Source organism: Callionymus lyra, chromosome 3 (assembly GCF_982586985.1).
Source record: "Callionymus lyra chromosome 3, fCalLyr1.hap1.1, whole genome shotgun sequence".
Lineage (NCBI taxonomy): Eukaryota > Metazoa > Chordata > Actinopteri > Syngnathiformes > Callionymidae > Callionymus > Callionymus lyra.
The window spans coordinates 3541819-3558577 of NC_141820.1; the positions used below are offsets into that span (position 1 = coordinate 3541819).

The 16759-nt window shown below is 43.5% G+C and overlaps 1 pseudogene; it reads left to right on the forward strand.

Annotated features, from left to right (window-relative positions):
- Positions 1 to 2363: 2363 nt before the first annotated feature.
- Positions 2364 to 15865, forward strand: LOC148083039 (uncharacterized; annotated as a pseudogene).
- Positions 15866 to 16759: the final 894 nt, after the last annotated feature.

A 16759-nucleotide genomic window follows, 5' to 3' on the forward strand; every position in this document is an offset into this window, starting at 1 on the left:
GTATATTACTGGGTGACCCGGGTAGGCTAAAACCGACGTTTTTGTCCCCCCTGTAACATCACCTTAGGGACGCCAGGGGGAAATTGCACGGCGTAGGACGGTATGACGCCTTGGGTGTGAGGACGTGTTGGACTTTGTGGACTGGAGTGAGAGGAACCACTTGCAGCTGAACACCTCAAAGACCAAGGAGCTGGACTTTGGGAGGTCCAGGACAAAGCCATGTCCAGTGTCCATAAAAGGCGACAAGTTGTACCTCGGTGTGTTGCTGGACAGTAAACTGACACAGACCATGTGTATAAGAAAGTTCAGAGTAGACTGTACTTTCTGAGGAGGCTCCGTTCATTTAAAATCTGCAGGAAACTGCTCTGCATGTTCTACCAGTCTGTGGTGGCCAGTGTTCTATTTCATCCCTACTGACCGCCAGAGCCGGTGCTTCAAGCACTGAATGTATCCATCTCGCGCATGCGCTGTTCGAGTTCAATACCAACAAAGTCACCTGATGACCCCGGATAGGGTATATCTTCCGGTGACATCCGAGGATCTGTTCCTTTTCATCTTCTCGCTGCGCAGGTAGCATGTCACCGAGCTAGCTCAAGGGCTAGTACTTTCGTTGCTGGTAACCTCCCGACTTCTGTCGGAGCTGCGAAACTTTCGCCCTCCAGAGACTGCAACGAACTTTGACGCGGAGAAGTTGTAGCGGTGAGCCGTGGACACTTCCGGGGATCGTCATCGTTTGGCTAAGTAGCAACTTTCTTATATCACTGAATATCAGTATAACCTGTTGTACTCGCTTTTGGTTGTATTTTGATTTCTTTCGGTGACGGGAGTGTGTTCGCTCCCTCTCCCGACATTGTACTCTATATTTATATATCATTGAATATCAGTACAACGTGTTGTACTCGCTTTTGGTTGTATTTTGATTTATTTTGGTGACGGAAGTGTATTTGCTCCCTCTCCCGTCATTGTACTCGATATTTATATATCATTGAATATCAGTACAACCTGTTGTACTCGCTGTTTGTATTTTGATTTATTTTGGTGACGGAAGTGTATTCGCTCCCTCTCCCGACATTGTATTCTATATTTATATATCATTGAATATCAGTACAACCTGTTGTACTCGCTGTTTGTATTTTGATTTATTTTGGTGACCGAAGTGTATTCGCTCCCTCTCCCGGCTTTGTACACTAAATATTTATATACCGTATCTATTGTGAATATCAGTACAACCTTTTGTACTCGCTTTGGTTGTATTTTGATTTTCTTTGGTGACGGCAATGTATTCGCTCCCTCTCTCAACATTGTACACTAAATATTTATACATCAGTACAACCTGTTGTACTCGCTTTTGGTTGTATTTTGATTTCTTTTGGTGCCGGCAGTGTTTTCGCTCCCTCTCTTGACATTTGTACTGCTGATTTTCAGCTACTAAAGTGGATTATTTTTTATATTTGTTGGTGACGACAGCGTATTCGCTCCCTCTCCCTGCATTTGTGCTACTTCTATCTCATATGTGTAACACTCATTGGTGAAGGCTGTGTTTTCGCTCCCGCTGCCAGCGTTTGAGCTACTATATCTCATATGTGTAACACTCGTTGGTGAAGGCTTTGTTTTCGCTCCCGCTCCCAGCGTTTGTTGTTTTTTCTCTGTGTGGCCTTCCGCTCATTACTAACATGCTTGGCGGCCACTCTTGCTCAGTCTGTATGGCTTCTCTGCAGCCTGAAGATGGCCATGATATGTGTCCCTCATGCCTTGGTCTCGAGCATCTGAGGGAAGGTCTTTCAGAAGATCCCTGTATGAACTGCAGCTTCATGCCCCGGGGAGTAAGGGCTGCCAGACTTGCTGAGGTGGAACAACTGTTGGGCCTCGTTTCGTTGCCTGAGCAGTTGACCTCAGCCCTGCGGCAGACTCCAGCTCAATCCCGCCGATCTAAACGGCAGGCTGCTGAGACTAGAGGCCCCACTTCTAGGAAGAAGGTTAAAGAGTCCGGACTTGCTTCCGAGGTGGACCAATTAACGGAGGAGGTTAATCAAATGAGATCCTTCTTCCTGGCCTTCAAGTCTGGGACTGATGAAAGAGAGTTGGGTGAGCATGTAGCCTCCCACGCCTCCGCGGCGCACAGCTCTACTGTTGGTTCTGAAGACGGCTCAATGGGGGCCATCATTCGTACGGCCCTGGCTCGCCTGCAGTTGGATATACCGCAGGCTTAGCCAGCTCCGGCCAGTGCTTTTTTCAGGCGCGGATCAGCTCCCGCCAACTTTACTGTGCCTCCATCTGATGAATATTTGAGGGAGTTGCATGCATGCTGGAGGGACTCTAGAGCCTTCCCTCGTGCAACTTCAGACGGCTGGACCCTGGCAGCCATGCAGGACGCACCCAAGTTTGGCTTGGGCCGCATACCAGCGGTTGAGCCGACAATAGCTGTGTTAATTGTCTCACCTGATGAGGCTCTGAGTACGGATGCGAGGTGTCCTCGTCCCCAGTGTCGGGTGACGGATGACCTGCTCTCCAAAGCCTATGACTCAGCGGCACGCATGGGACGCATAGGTAATTCTATGTCCCACCTGATGCTTGCTTTATCAGCATCCCTACAGGACACTCTGCTGGATGCTTCTGTCCATAATTTCAGTGACGCTTCCCTGCAGGCATTCGCGCTGATGTCTAGAAAGCTGGGGCGGTTGATGTCCACTCTCGTCCAGGCTCGCCGCCAGGTTTGGCTGGCACAATGACCTCTGACAGAGGCATGCAGGAGAAACCTCCGCAGTGTTCCAGTGGAACCGGGGGAACTTTTGGACCTGCAGCGCTAGAGGCACTTGAGCGAACTGACCAAGCCAGACAAACTCAACAGCAGCTGTCCGGGCTTCGCAGGAGTGTGCCTCCTCCGGGCAGACCTAGGAGTTCTTCAGCTCCCCCCCAGCGCCGCTCTCATCCACAGGCTTACCCCAGAGGCTACCTCAGGTCTCAGCGCCCACGTCCACAGCCTGCTCAGCAGGCGGAACAGATTTTTCGAGCCCCTGAGCGGCTGCCCTCTGGGCAACCTCAGGCCTCACATACTGTCCGTCGTACCACCAGAGCCTTTCGAGGCCGGGGGACCCGGCACTGAGGCATTGGGGTCGGCCGTCGGCTGTTTTTCCCAGCAGCAGCTCAGCTACTGGGCTACTTCCACTAGGGACCCTTGGGTGCTCTCCACCTTGACCAACGGGTACAAACTTCAGTTCCGACGCCGGCCCCCAACCGTTGGCTGGGTCAGGATCATACACGACCCGGCAAAAGCCCAAACCCTCAACCGGGAGTTGTCCGTCCTCCTGAACAAGGGTGCAATCGAGCAGATAGATCCCCTGTTACAACCAGGAGGGGTCTACTCGACTTACTGTCTCGTAACAAAGAAATATGGCGGACTCCGCCCTATCCTCGACTTGAGGGGACTCAACAAGTTCCTGAAGGTCTTGAAATTCCACATGCTCAGCCCTGCAGAGGTTCTGCGCACTGTTTCCGTAGGAGTGGTTTACTTCAACAGACCTAAAGGATGCTTACTTTCATGTGCCCATGGCAAAACACCACAGACAGTTCCTGAGGTTCGCCTTTCAGGGACGTCATTTTCAGTTCAGGGTGCTCCCGTTCGGCCTCTCCCTTTCGCCGTGGGTATTTTCCAGGGTTGTGATGGCAGCCCTCTCGCCCCTGCAGTCGCAGGTCATAAAGATCCTGCCCTACCTGTGTTATCAGTTTTATCTTGACCTTTAAAGTATATACTTTATTGAATATTGTTTTGATTGTTTAAGCGCTTTGTGACCCTGGTCTGGAAAAGCGCTATATAAATAAAAATTACGTGCTTACTTACTTACTACCTAGACGATTGGCTCATCTGTGCTCCGTCCCGGTCTCGGGTGACCCTGGACACCACAAACCTTCTTTCCCATGTGTCTCGACTAGGTCTCAGGGTCAACTCTACAAAGAGTTGCCTAGTTCCCTCGCAGAGCACAATTTTCCTCGGGATGACACCCGATACAGTCTCAATGAAGGCCTGGCCTTCACCACAGCGGGTGGACGACATCCTCCGCCTCCTTCCCCTCTTTTGCAGGGGCATGTGGTTGCATTACGTGGAGTTTCTGCGACTCCTAGGCAAACTGACGGCTGCCGCCACCGTGGTCTCTTTGGGGGCTGTTGTCGCTACGTCCCCTTCAGAGGTGGCTGAACAACTTTCATTTGGATGCCAGGTGGCACCGGCACAGGAGACTCTAGGTGTCACACCGTTGCCTCCTTACTCTGGCTCCGTGGAGAGAGAGACGTTTTCTCCTCCAAGGCATGCAGATGGGTTCGGTTGCATTCCGTCGAGAGGCCATCACAACAGACGCCTCCCTCTCAGGGTGGGGTGCAGTGTGGCAAAACCGTACAGCCCAGGGGCTGTGGTCTGCTCGAGACTGCTCGGAACACATCAATGTTTGTCAAGTTCTGTGTGTGTTCGGACCACAACTATGCCTAAACTTGAAAAGGGCTTGACCACTTGTCGAAGGATGCAAAGGACAACTCAATTCTCTTTCTTTGGTTTTTTATTTTCTTCTGATGATTTCACTCGAAGATTCCAGTTCGGAATATAATTGTCAATAAAGAATAGGTTGAAAACCTTTAAAACAGAAACATGAATTAGTTTTAATACATTTCAATAAAGGTCAACTTTTTGTTAAATAAAATGTTCATATAACTTGCTTTTCCAACCAAGTTTACAAAATTATTTAAGTACGTGTTTTAAGTGCAAACCAAAAGACAAAATGCAAGCTTAAATTAGCTTAAACAAAAGTATCTTAATCAATTATTAGCAATCAGGAGCAAACATAATTCTCACTAAAAGTAGTTTCTTTCCTACCAGTTGCATCTTCTTGGTGATCAGGAGCTGTGGTCATGTCCTGTTTTCAGGAGCAGGTGAGAGAGACTGACTTGGCTCAGTCCAAACATTTAGGCCATGCTGTTCTGGTGGGTGCGCAGGTGAATTCGGTCCTACTGGCAACACAGGCCAGGATGTTGGTCCCACCAGAGTCTTTTGCACATGTTTACCCTCTGCTGGTTTGGAGTGTAATTGAGTCTTGACTTGACAATGTTCTAGAGCTACGAGCTGTGTATATGGCCCTGCAGTACTTTCTTCCCTTCCTGAGAGGGCGACATGTGCTTGTGCGGTCAGACAATGTGTCGACTGTATTGCATATAAACCACCAGGGGGACACCAGGTCTGCACAGCTGTTGCAAGCATCCCGGGACATCCTGCTGTGGGCGGCTCCACGCCTGGCAAGCCTGAGAGCAATGTATTTGGGGACCGGAATCAGGTCGCAGACCTGCTCTCTCGGGGCAAGCCTCCGTCGGGGGAGTGGCGGCTTCATCCAGAGGTGGTGCTCAATGTAGTGATTTATAGGCCTTATAAAAAGGTTTATTTTCAGAACATCTAAGTTCTGGTAAATTTAACTTTAAAATTGCCTCTAGGTAAGATTTACCTGAAGAAAGGGGGCACCACCCTTGGTTATAGTTCAAGGGAAACTATTACATTTACGTGAATAATAATTAATTAATTGGCCTAATTAATTAACTATGAAACACTAGTTTTAATCAATCTCATTTAACTGAAGTTTACTACTTTTGTCGTGATAATCTGTTCTTTACTGAGTAAGAGGCTCTTAAATTGACCGTTATTACACCAGAATAGAGAGGCGTACCACGACGTGACGTTTTATAGATTTATTTAAAAAGGAATGAATAATGAATGACAAAAATGAGTATGTTATTGTTAAATTGGAAATTATTATACACTTTACGTATACGCCATAAGTTAAATGAATGCTAAAAAGATAATAAAAATATAGAGTATAAATTACTAGCCTCATCTAAGAGCTTAAACGTTTGAATACACATTCACAACCAACATTTCACTTCATACTGATATACACTGTCTCAAGGCTAGCTTGAAACAGGTAGAGATAAATCAGCGACTTAATGAAGCATCTGTCTGTCTGCTCTGTTCACACCTGTGGGCGTGAAACAAAAGAGCAAAATGGAACACACCCAAAAGAGGGGGGCTGGAAGACAAAGGAATCCGCCCACACAACAGGGAAGCAAGGAAGTTACTCTCCAGGTGACCCGAGACTGAAGAAACTTGAAAGAACCACTGCCCCGGAATAGACGACCCCCTGGACAGGAAACTTTCCCTTAAATACAGTGAAACCCCATAACACGAGACCGTCTTTCCCGGAGCTATTGACCTGTAGAGCTGCCGGCAAAGAGCGAGTCCTTTCGATCGTAAAGTTTGTATCTTTGTTTGACTTGAAGATGCGAATAAACGACCCGTACACTCTGCATTTTGACCTTTTCTCTCCATAAAGCAAAGTATTAAGACCCGGACGTGACGTCGTGTTGGAGCAACAGAAACAGACTAGTTTTAATCGTTTTAATTGGTGCGAGTGACCCGGATTTGTTTGGAGATTCTTGGACGAAAAGACGGCGACTGAGGCCAGTCAGACGAACGGGCCCAAAATATGGTAAGCAGAAAACCTTTTATTTAATTTCTGCATTTAGTTTCGTCTGGCTGAGTTAATCGATTTAGAAGCCGTATGAGTGGATGGGTTGTGCGTTGATTCCGCTTGTAAGGCAAGCAAACATATAACTTGTTGTTGTGGTTTTGGTTTTATTTTCCGTTACGACTCTTGGCACCTAAAGTAATCACAGATTGAACATAATTGGCCGGGGGTTCTATCGAGTGACAAATATGTCTCTATTAGCACGCTTTAAAGGCATTTAATTCACCCTTTAAGAGATGCTTAACCCCCTTGAGTACGAATGGTGTGTGTATGGGAAAAAATAGAGCTTTTTATAGGTTACGCTGCCTTATGAATACTTACGTTATGATAAAAAACAAAAAACAACTTTCTTGATTAATGCAACGTTAACGCTAATGTGTGTTTTTCAAGTTTTAAATAAAGAAATTTATAGCTTTCTTAAATTTCTATTGGCTAAAAAAAGAAAAAAGAAAGAAAAAACGGCTTACTATATTTATAAAAGAAGTTTCACGGTCAACTGCCGTGGACTTCTATTGGTTGAAAAAAGCGTTTTTTGCTTGTGAATTTCATGTTGTTCAAGTTTTTTTTATACAAATTTTTGGTAATTATAAAATAAGTATTCAAGCGTGTTATATATTATATATATATATATATATATATATATATATATATATATATATATATATATATATATATAGTATATAATATTTTTGGGAAAAAATCATTTCTTGCGCCGCAAGTTTTACGAATTCAAATACTCTTGTTGTTTCTTATGTTACGTTGGTTGCATAGTGAGAACCTATATTGTGATAAAAAAAATAACGACTTTCTTGACTAAATGCGACGTTAATGCTAATACGTGTTTTTCAAGTTTTGTGGAAAGAAATTCTTCAGTTTCTATTGGTTTAAAAAAGAGTTTTTTCTTGTAAGTTCCATCAGTTTTTTTTTAAATGGTAAAATTAACTTTATTTGATTGTCATGTCATAATAAAGTTTGCGATTATAATATAGGTATTCAAGCGTGACAGTTCTCTTATAGAGAGGGAGACGAACAATTGTGTAAACAACAGTGTAAAAATAAATAAAATAAATAAAAGAAAAAGAAAAAAAGAAAATAAGGAAAAAATAAAATAAATAAAAAAAAGAAATGGATTTATCTGAACTGCGGGTAAAATGGCAGTCTTGTGGAATAGGATCATGTGGTGCTGTATTGTTTCGCTCTGTAAGTTGGTATATGGAAAAAATTGCTCCGTTGGATCGGAAAAATGTTGTAAAAAACTGGTATAAATGGGCTAAAAAGCAAAGAAAGGTTGGAAATCTGCCTGATTGGGGCATGCGTATGCCTGAAGAAGATATTCTTGGTGAAAATGTGAAAAATATTAATCTAGAACTTGAAGTCATTAGGAGGAGAAAAACAAGCATGTTGTTTAGTGAAAAACTCAGACTGGCTTTGTTAGAAAAAACTAAAACTGATGGAGACCGATTTTTTGTGATTATGGAAATGGTAAAAATGATAGTTAAATACTGAAGTGATGGCACCAGTGAAAGCTGTTAAAAAGGAAGTTGTTGATGAAAATAATGTAACTGAAAAAACTGATTCACCACCACCTTACCTAGAAGGTGGAAACCAAAATGTAAACTCACAAATGTTGTCTGATAGATTGCAAAAAATGGTAATGAAAGAGAAAGTGAACACCCAGGCTCCAGTGTTCAATGTTACAGGAGGGCAGCTGATGATGGATCAAGATGGTAATGAAATAGATAAAACAAAAATGATACATTTAAAAGAGATAATCGATAATGTAGCAATAATAACACATAGGCAAGACATTCTCACAAGAGATCTGTTAGCCACACTTAACATGTTTGAAATAGCAATAAGACAAGAAAAAGTAGATAAAGATGTGAGTGCAGCCATGACAAGTACACTTGGAACTATAGAGCAGCTGTGTGAGGAGGTAGATGACAAATCAGAAAAATTGAAAAAGAAAGATGACAGTGAGGAAAGAAGCAGCAGTAAGAATGAGGAACAAGACAATCATTGTAATTATAGACTTGACCCAGGCACGCCACTGACACCCTCTAAACATAAAGTTAAAACTAGAAAAGGTGAGAAAGGGAGACTAGATGGATTGGGAACAGGACCTCATGGACAGTTTCCTCTAGTGATGAAGAGTAGAAGAAAGAGGGATTATACTGATTACGTCTCAGCAACTATGATGGATGTACAATGTCTGAAAGAAAAACTTCCTCCTTTGGAAAGGGGAGCAGGTCGTGGATTAATGTTTTTTGCAACAATATGACAGGAATTGTATTGGCTATTGGAGATTGGAGACAAATTGTTACGGCATGTGTGGTTTTTGATAATTTGTTAAAAATAGAGGAAAAAGCAGGAACTTGTAGGGAGCCATATCAGGCACTTTTTTCTCCTCATGCAAAACGAATATTTAAGGCCATGAGAAAGGTGTTCCCTACAAAGGTGGATGTGAATGAACTGATGTCATGCATGCACAAAGATTTGGAAGCTGAACAGCGGCAGCAAATGGCTGCAGCCCAACAGTATTTCACACCAGGCAACGACTGCTGCTTTTCATGTGGACAACCAGGTCACTGGAGAAATGAATGTCCTTTCTACCCACAGATCCCAGCACATTACAAATCTCTTAAAATAAAAAGGGGATGTAGATTTTTCAGTAGTCATGCAGGACAACAGTTCCGCAAGCCGAGTAGAAGGGGCCGGCATCTACTGCCCCTACCTGATATGAGTCCTCAGCCCTCATCAAACTAGTGATAGCACAAAGAAAAGCTAAAAACAACAGATAAATAATCATCAAGACGAAGGAATTCAATTTCATGGCTATTACTAACTGAATGTGTTAAGTTGTGTAATTACAGGACAGGAGATGTTTTAAATCAGCTGCACAGAGGCTGGAGCGAGTTGTGTTGTGAGGACAGTTAAAACAAAGGACACGGACCCCTGCCGACATTCCACAGGTTGTAAACAATTCAACATGAGCCGTGGTGCAACAGAGGAGATGATGTCAGGCTCATGGAGAAAGTGACTTCTGTGTCCAGTTGTAGGTTGTAGGTAAGGAGAAGAATTTTGAGTAGTAATGAAGGTGTGAATCAGGTTGTAGAAGTGGAGGTGTGAATCAGTTGCTGAAATGGTCAGTTAAGAAAGGTCTCTAATGTAATTAATGATAAAAACAATTGGTCAAAAGGAAAGATGTTTTTTTGGGCAAGACGGTGATGCACAGAGGATTCTAGTTGGCTTTGAAAAAACATTGCATTACAAAGCCCATGAGATATGTTTTTATCAGGAATTTGTTAATTACAGAAGTTGAATTTATCAATGAAAGTGAAAATGGTTACTTTTGCATCCTTACTGTACAATGCTTTACAATCTCATTTAGAAGACATGGTTCTGACAGGGAAGTCTTCGCAACATAAATAAATAGTGGTGACATTCATTTGAATTTTTTTTAAAAGGTTTCATATAAAATAGATGTAGGTTTTAATTCAATGGTAAAGGAATGATTTCCAAAGTTCAGCACAGGTGAGGTCAGACAACATAACACCCCAGTTTCAATTTTGCAGAAAGAAAAGTTATATGTTTTTCTTGTATTTAACGAATATGTCTAGTTCTCCTTTTACAGTTGAAGGAGACAAAGGAAGCCTTAAAAATGACCTAACAAAGGTCATGGTGGATCCAGGTTTAAATTAGCATTCAGGTGGAGATACCTGGAATGTGACACAGCAGGGGGTGGCACCAACACCAGTGCAGAACAGTCACACCACCATTTGAAGAAAACCTGGTAAAATAACATCTTAAGACTCTCACAGGTTCCACAAGAAGGACTACAGCAGAGACGGCGTAGTTAAACAGGGGGAGTTGGATCAAGGTGATCTTTGAGATGATCAGACAACAGTAACCCAAAGGACAGGTAACATAAAAAGATGTTATGTGTCCTCTAGGGGAGGTTGATGTATGAATGGAATGAATGGAATGAATGAACAGTGAACAGTATTGATGACAGTGATGTTCCTAATTTGGGGATTCCTGGTTTTATGTCCTAAATGGGGGACGCCCCGGGTAAATCAAAGCGAAAAAGAAAAGAAAAATGAAAAAATAAGCAAACAAAAACTAAGAATGAACCTAAAAACTTAAACTACACTAACAATAAAAATTAGCTCATTTAGATTAAAACTAAAACTGATCTAGATTTAAAATAAACTAAAGAAGAAATCAAATATATATTAAAAGTAGAAATAAAAAAAATATATATAAAAAATGTTAATAAGAACCAACATGGAAATAATAAAAATACAAAATAAACACGAACAACAAAACAAATGGGGTAAAAGAACATGTATTGTGGTCGCTCATACTGCCAGATAACAGGCAGAGGGCAGGGAACGTGTATATTACTCTCTCCAACCAGGGTCAAAATCAGTGGACGCAGGATTTTCTGACCTGGATGAGTAAACGCACTCAGAAGCATCAACCACATTCCCCATCAGAAGAAACAAGCCGATAAGTACATGGGGAAATTACCCAATTCTATTACATTAATAAAAAACTTTTTTTTGGTCAGAGCTACTCCTGAATGAAGGTTGTTTGTGTGTAGGTTCAAGAAGATGGACTCGGAGAAGATCGAAGAAGACGGATTTCTGGGATCAGTTTTTCCTCTGCACGCCTGGAATCGGAACATGGACGAAGAGGACTAGATGACGAAGAAGAACAGTCACACCGACTATGGAAGATGAAGAACGAACAGACCAACTGCAGAGGATGATGATAACGATAATGCTGATGGACTGGACTGCTGAGAAACATGAAAGAATGATGAAAGACCACTTCTGAATAAGGCCAAACTTTGTGTCACCGTTTCATGTTTTAATATAACAGACAGATGATTATACTTTCGGTTATACATATAGCGTGTGCAGGTACATGATAATAATATGTTATTGGGAAAATGATAATATTAGATAATATTATAATAAAGTAATGATAAAATATTGCTGCGGAACAACCATTGATTTAGAAAATTGATTTCTTTTTTGTTTATGACGTGACCTGTAAAGGCCACGTCAACAGGGGGAGTTGTTAGATTGGAAATTATTCTACACTATACGTATACGCCATAAGTTAAATGAATGCTAAAAAGATGATAAAAATATAGAGTATAAATTACTAGCCTCATCTAAGAGCTTAAACGTTTGAATACACATTCACAACCAACATTTCACTTCATACTGATATACACTGTCTCAAGGATAGCTTGAAACAGGTAGAGATAAATCAGCGACTTAATGAAGCATCTGTAAGTAAGTAAGTAAGTAAGTAATATTTATTCATATAGCGCTTTTCTAGACCAGGGTCACGAAGCGCTTAAACAAACAAAACAATACTCAAAAAAGTATATACACTTTAAAGAACAAGATAATACTGAGAACAACACAGGAGTTCCAGAAAATCAAGGAAAAGCCTGAACAAATAGAAACGTCTTAAGATGTTTCTTAAAGGAGTCAGTAGATCCATAAAGAGCAAAGAGAGAGGAAGATCGTTCCAAAGCTTAGGAGCAACAGCCTGAAAAGATTTCTCTCCTCTGGCCCTGAGCCGTGTGCGTGGAACCATAAGTAGATTCTGATCCACAGACCTCAGAGCCCGAGCTGGGGTGTAAGGCTGGATCAGATCAGTGATGTAAGGAGGAGCCTGACAATGAATAGCTCTGAAAGTAAGAACCAGAATTTTAAAGTTGATCCTGAAAGAAACTGGAAGCCAGTGAAGAGTTTTAAGGATCGGAGAATTGTGAGTTCTTCTACTTGAGCAGGTTAGAATTCTCGCTGCAGAGTTCTGAATCAACTGCAGGCGAGACACATCCTTCTTGTTAAGACATGAAAACAAACTGTTACAATAGTCTAAAAGAGAAGAAACAAACGCATGGATTACAAGATCCAGATCATGTTCCGACAACATTTTCCTAAGTTTAGAGATTTTTCTCAGTTGAAGGAAACAGTTTCTGGTCAGTTTTCTACAGTGTCGAACAAGAGACATGTCTTTATCAAATACAACACCCAGGTTTCTCAGGCTCAGTTTGACAGACTGACCTAAGTCACCCAAGTACTGACTCAACCCTGGAACCTTATCATCAGGAGCAATCACCAGTGTTTCAGTTTTGTCCACATTTAGCTGTAGAGTGTTTTCACTCATTGTTTGATTTCTATCAAACAATTGACTAAGCTGTTCAGCCTTTGGGGCTCAGTTGGATCAAAAGAGCAGTAGAGCTGGATGTCATCAGCAAAAATGTGATAAGAAACATCTGGAAATCTCTGAATGATTTTACCAAGGGGAATCAAGTACAGCAAAAACAATAAAGGACCCAGAACAGAACCTAGAGGGACTCCACACAACAGATCTGCCGATTCAGACCTCATTTGATTGGCAGAAACACTAAAACTGCGCCCAGAAAGGTAAGATGAGAACCATTCTAACACAGACCCAGACAGTCCCACTTCATCCCTCAGTCTTCTCAGCAGGATCTGGTGATCAACTGTGTCAAAGGCTGAGGACAGATCCAAAAGAACCAGAACAGTGAATTTACCAGAGTCAACCGACATCATGATGTCACTGGAGACTTTCAATAAAGCTGTCTCAGTAGAGTGATGTTTACGGAAGCCAGACTGAAACTTCTCATGGATGTCGCTCTGATCCAGGAACAAAGACAGCTGCTCAGACACCACCTTCTCCAAGATCTTGGACAAGAAAGGGAGCTTAGAAATACGCCTGAAATGACTGAGGTCAGTTGGGTCTAAGCCTGGTTTTTTGAGCAGAGGCTCCACAATGGCATGTTTAAATGCATTGGGAAAAACCCCTGTGGAAAGGGAAATCTGTCTGTCTGCTCAGTTCACACCTGTGGGCGTAAAACAAAAGAGCAAAATGGAACACACCCAAAAGAGGGGGGCTGGAAGACAAAGGAATCCGCCCACACAACAGGGAAGTAAGGAAGTTACTCTCCAGGTGACCTGAGACTGAAGAAACTTGAAAGAACCACTGCCCCGGAATAGACGACCCCCTGGACAGGAAACTTTCCCTTAAATACAGTGAAACCCCATAACACGAGACCGTCTTTCCCGGAGCTATTGACCTGTAGAGCTGCCGGCAAAGAGCGAGTCCTTTCGATAGTAAAATTTGTGTCTTTGTTTGACTTGAAGCGGCGAATAAACAACCCGTACACTCTGCATTTTGACCTTTTCTCTCCATAAAGCAAAGTATTAAGACCCGGACATGACGTCGTGTTGGAGCGACAGAAACGGACTAGTTTTAATCGTTTTATTATGGTAAGTTTCGGAACCGAGAATAAAACGGAAACGGGAAAAGAATCGTGGACGAAATCTTAATAGACTACCCGCATATTAAACAACCCAGACACAAATCAATTTGTTCAAGATGAAGTGATCAGCTTCTTACTTGACGGTAGATGTTGAATGGAGGTTTAGGCAGCAGCTGGAGACCAGATGAAGGTGGCAAGCGGGTGGATGACGGAGTTGGAGGATGAGGATGAAGGAGAGGATGATGAGGAAGACAGTCCGGAACGAGGGAATCAAAGTTCTTTCGACGAGGGGGGCCAAGCGGTCCGATGAATCACAGTGTCGGCTTCCTGGTTGTAGACACCTCACGTGAACGCACTGAACGCCTGGAATGTTCACTTCGCTGAGGGAAAGTCTTTAGGTCAGGAACACTTTCTTCTTACGGGAGGTAAGGATGATTCACGGGCTGTTGCTACTTGATGGAGATTCGCAGTCTGGGAGACGTGCTGCGAATATTGGAATAATCGGACCGGTCTGGTCAAGATTATTAAGAAACTCACGGAGTCTGGAAGGATGCTGGAAGTGGGTCCTTCAGTGCGGTCCTCAGTTTGGACTTGCAGGAGTTCGTCAGGAGGCCGGAGATCGTCTTGAAGGCAGTTGGTGATGAACCAGTTTATCACGCGGGTTGTGATAAACTCTGATGTTACGAGGTACGCTCTGATGTTAAGAGGTACGCTCTGATCATTTGGAGGAAACAACACGAATTCTCTAAGTTGAACACAGTTCTTATGTTGAAACTTAGTGATCGTAAAAAGGGGCAAACCCTTATGATTGGTTGACGTTTCTTCGGCGGGAAAAGGGTCCTTCCAGTCCAACACCCCCTCCTCCTTCACCTCCTCACCTCTCTTATTGTCTTTTCTTCTCATCACACAAGAAAGATCATATGTACATTAAAAATGCTTTAAAACGATTTGTTCTTTCTAGATTCTTTTCCCCCGGAGCGTGAAAATTCAAATAACACCAAACATGACAAATATAGAACATGTATTACAAAATGAAGGTTCAGATAATGATTAATTCAATTCTTATATTTCATCTGTGATTACTTTCTTCATTTTGATAACTTCCAACACCTTGCGCGTAGATACATTCACTTACAAGTATATTTCTTTAAGCAGATCATACACATTTCGATGAATATTATCCAAGACACACACACACATACACACATTCTGCCTGTGAAAACATCTGTTAGCACTTTCAATGTTGGTTCGCATCTTCTTAAACTCTGCGTCTGCAGGAAGCCATAAAAGTTCTTATCTGATCTTGGTTGGTCAGAATCTCACCATGAAGTGTTGAACTTTTTGGTCATTGAAGGTTTAGCTTGACCGTTTGTCAAACTTCTAATCCTCCTTGCTTCGGGAAGTCGGGCTAATGGACCTTATTGCCCTGAAATATCCCTCCTCTGCTGTGATTACTCACTCGAAGTTTGTGAAATGCCAATTTCACCTGGTGTGGGGTTTTCTTATCAACGGAAGAATGTTGACTCAGATCCTGAGGAGTGGGTGAGCTTTCACAGATGTTTTCCAATGAAGATAAGTTCATTACATCAATATCTGGGATATCTTCGGCAGAGCAGAGGTAGATCTGTTTGCCACAGAGGATTCGACCCATTGCCCCCTCTGGTTCTCCCTGAAAGAGGAAAGCAGTCCTCTGGGCCAGGATGCTCTTGCACACGACTGGCCAGAAGGTCTCCTCTATGCTTTTCCCACAATCCCTCTGATATTTTTAACACTACAGAGGGTCCTCCAGCAGGGTCACAGGCTGCTGTTGGTAGCCCCCTTCTGTCCAGGGAGAACATGGTTTCCACTGCTGCGCAGGCTCTGCTGCAGCTCACCATGGTGCCTGCCCGACAGGAAGGATCTCCTGTCTCAGCTAGAGGGCCAGATTTGGCATCCCGACCCTCTTCGCCTGCAACTATGGGTCTGGCCGCTGCAGGACCCACCCCGCTTCTGACGCAGTGTTCAGATGCTGTCTGCGATACTATACTAAACGCCAGGGCGCCTTCTACCCGGCTGCAGTATGCAAACAGGTGGCAACTGTTTACTGCATGGTGTTCAGACAGGGGTGAGGACCCTGTGCACTGTTCAGTCCCAAAGATTCTGGACTTCCTCCAGTCACTATTGGACAGTGGCCGGTCTCCTGCTACACTGAGGGTATACGCGGCAGCCATTTCCTCTCGACATGTTCGGGTGGATAATAACACAGTGGGGTCCCACAGACTGGTGTCGCTCTTTCTAAAGGGCGCTTGGAGATTACGCCCCCCACTCACACAGCGTGCCCCAGCATGGGATTTGCACCTGGTGCTCGACGCTTTGTGTCTGCCTCCCTTTGAACCCCTGGCTCAGGCAGAGCTGAAGTGGGTTTCTGCAAAGACTGCTTTTCTCCTTGCCATTGCTTCAGCGAAGCGTGTTGGGGAACTACATGCCCTGTCTGTGAGTGAGTCATGTCTGCGTTGGAACTCAGACGGCTCAGGGGTTACCCTCTGGCCAAATATGGCTTTTCTACCTAAGGTTCTGTCTTTATCGAACCTTAACCGTCCCATTCAAGTGGCACAATTTATTCCCCCGGAAGGGGAAGACAGGTTGGGACTGCTGTGCCCTGTGCGGGCTCTGAGGACCTATGTAGCTGCAACCTCAAGTATAAGACGGTCGGACCAGCTCTTGCTTTGCTATGGTGGCCCTAGGAAAGGCTGTGCTCTTTCCAAACAGCGACTGTCTCACTGGATCGTGGATGTTATTACCCACGCATATAAAGGAAGTGGTCACCCCCTGCCATTCGAGGTGAGGTGCCACTCTACCAGAGCGATGTCTAAGTCATGGGCGGCCCTACGCGGGGTACCCCTGGAGG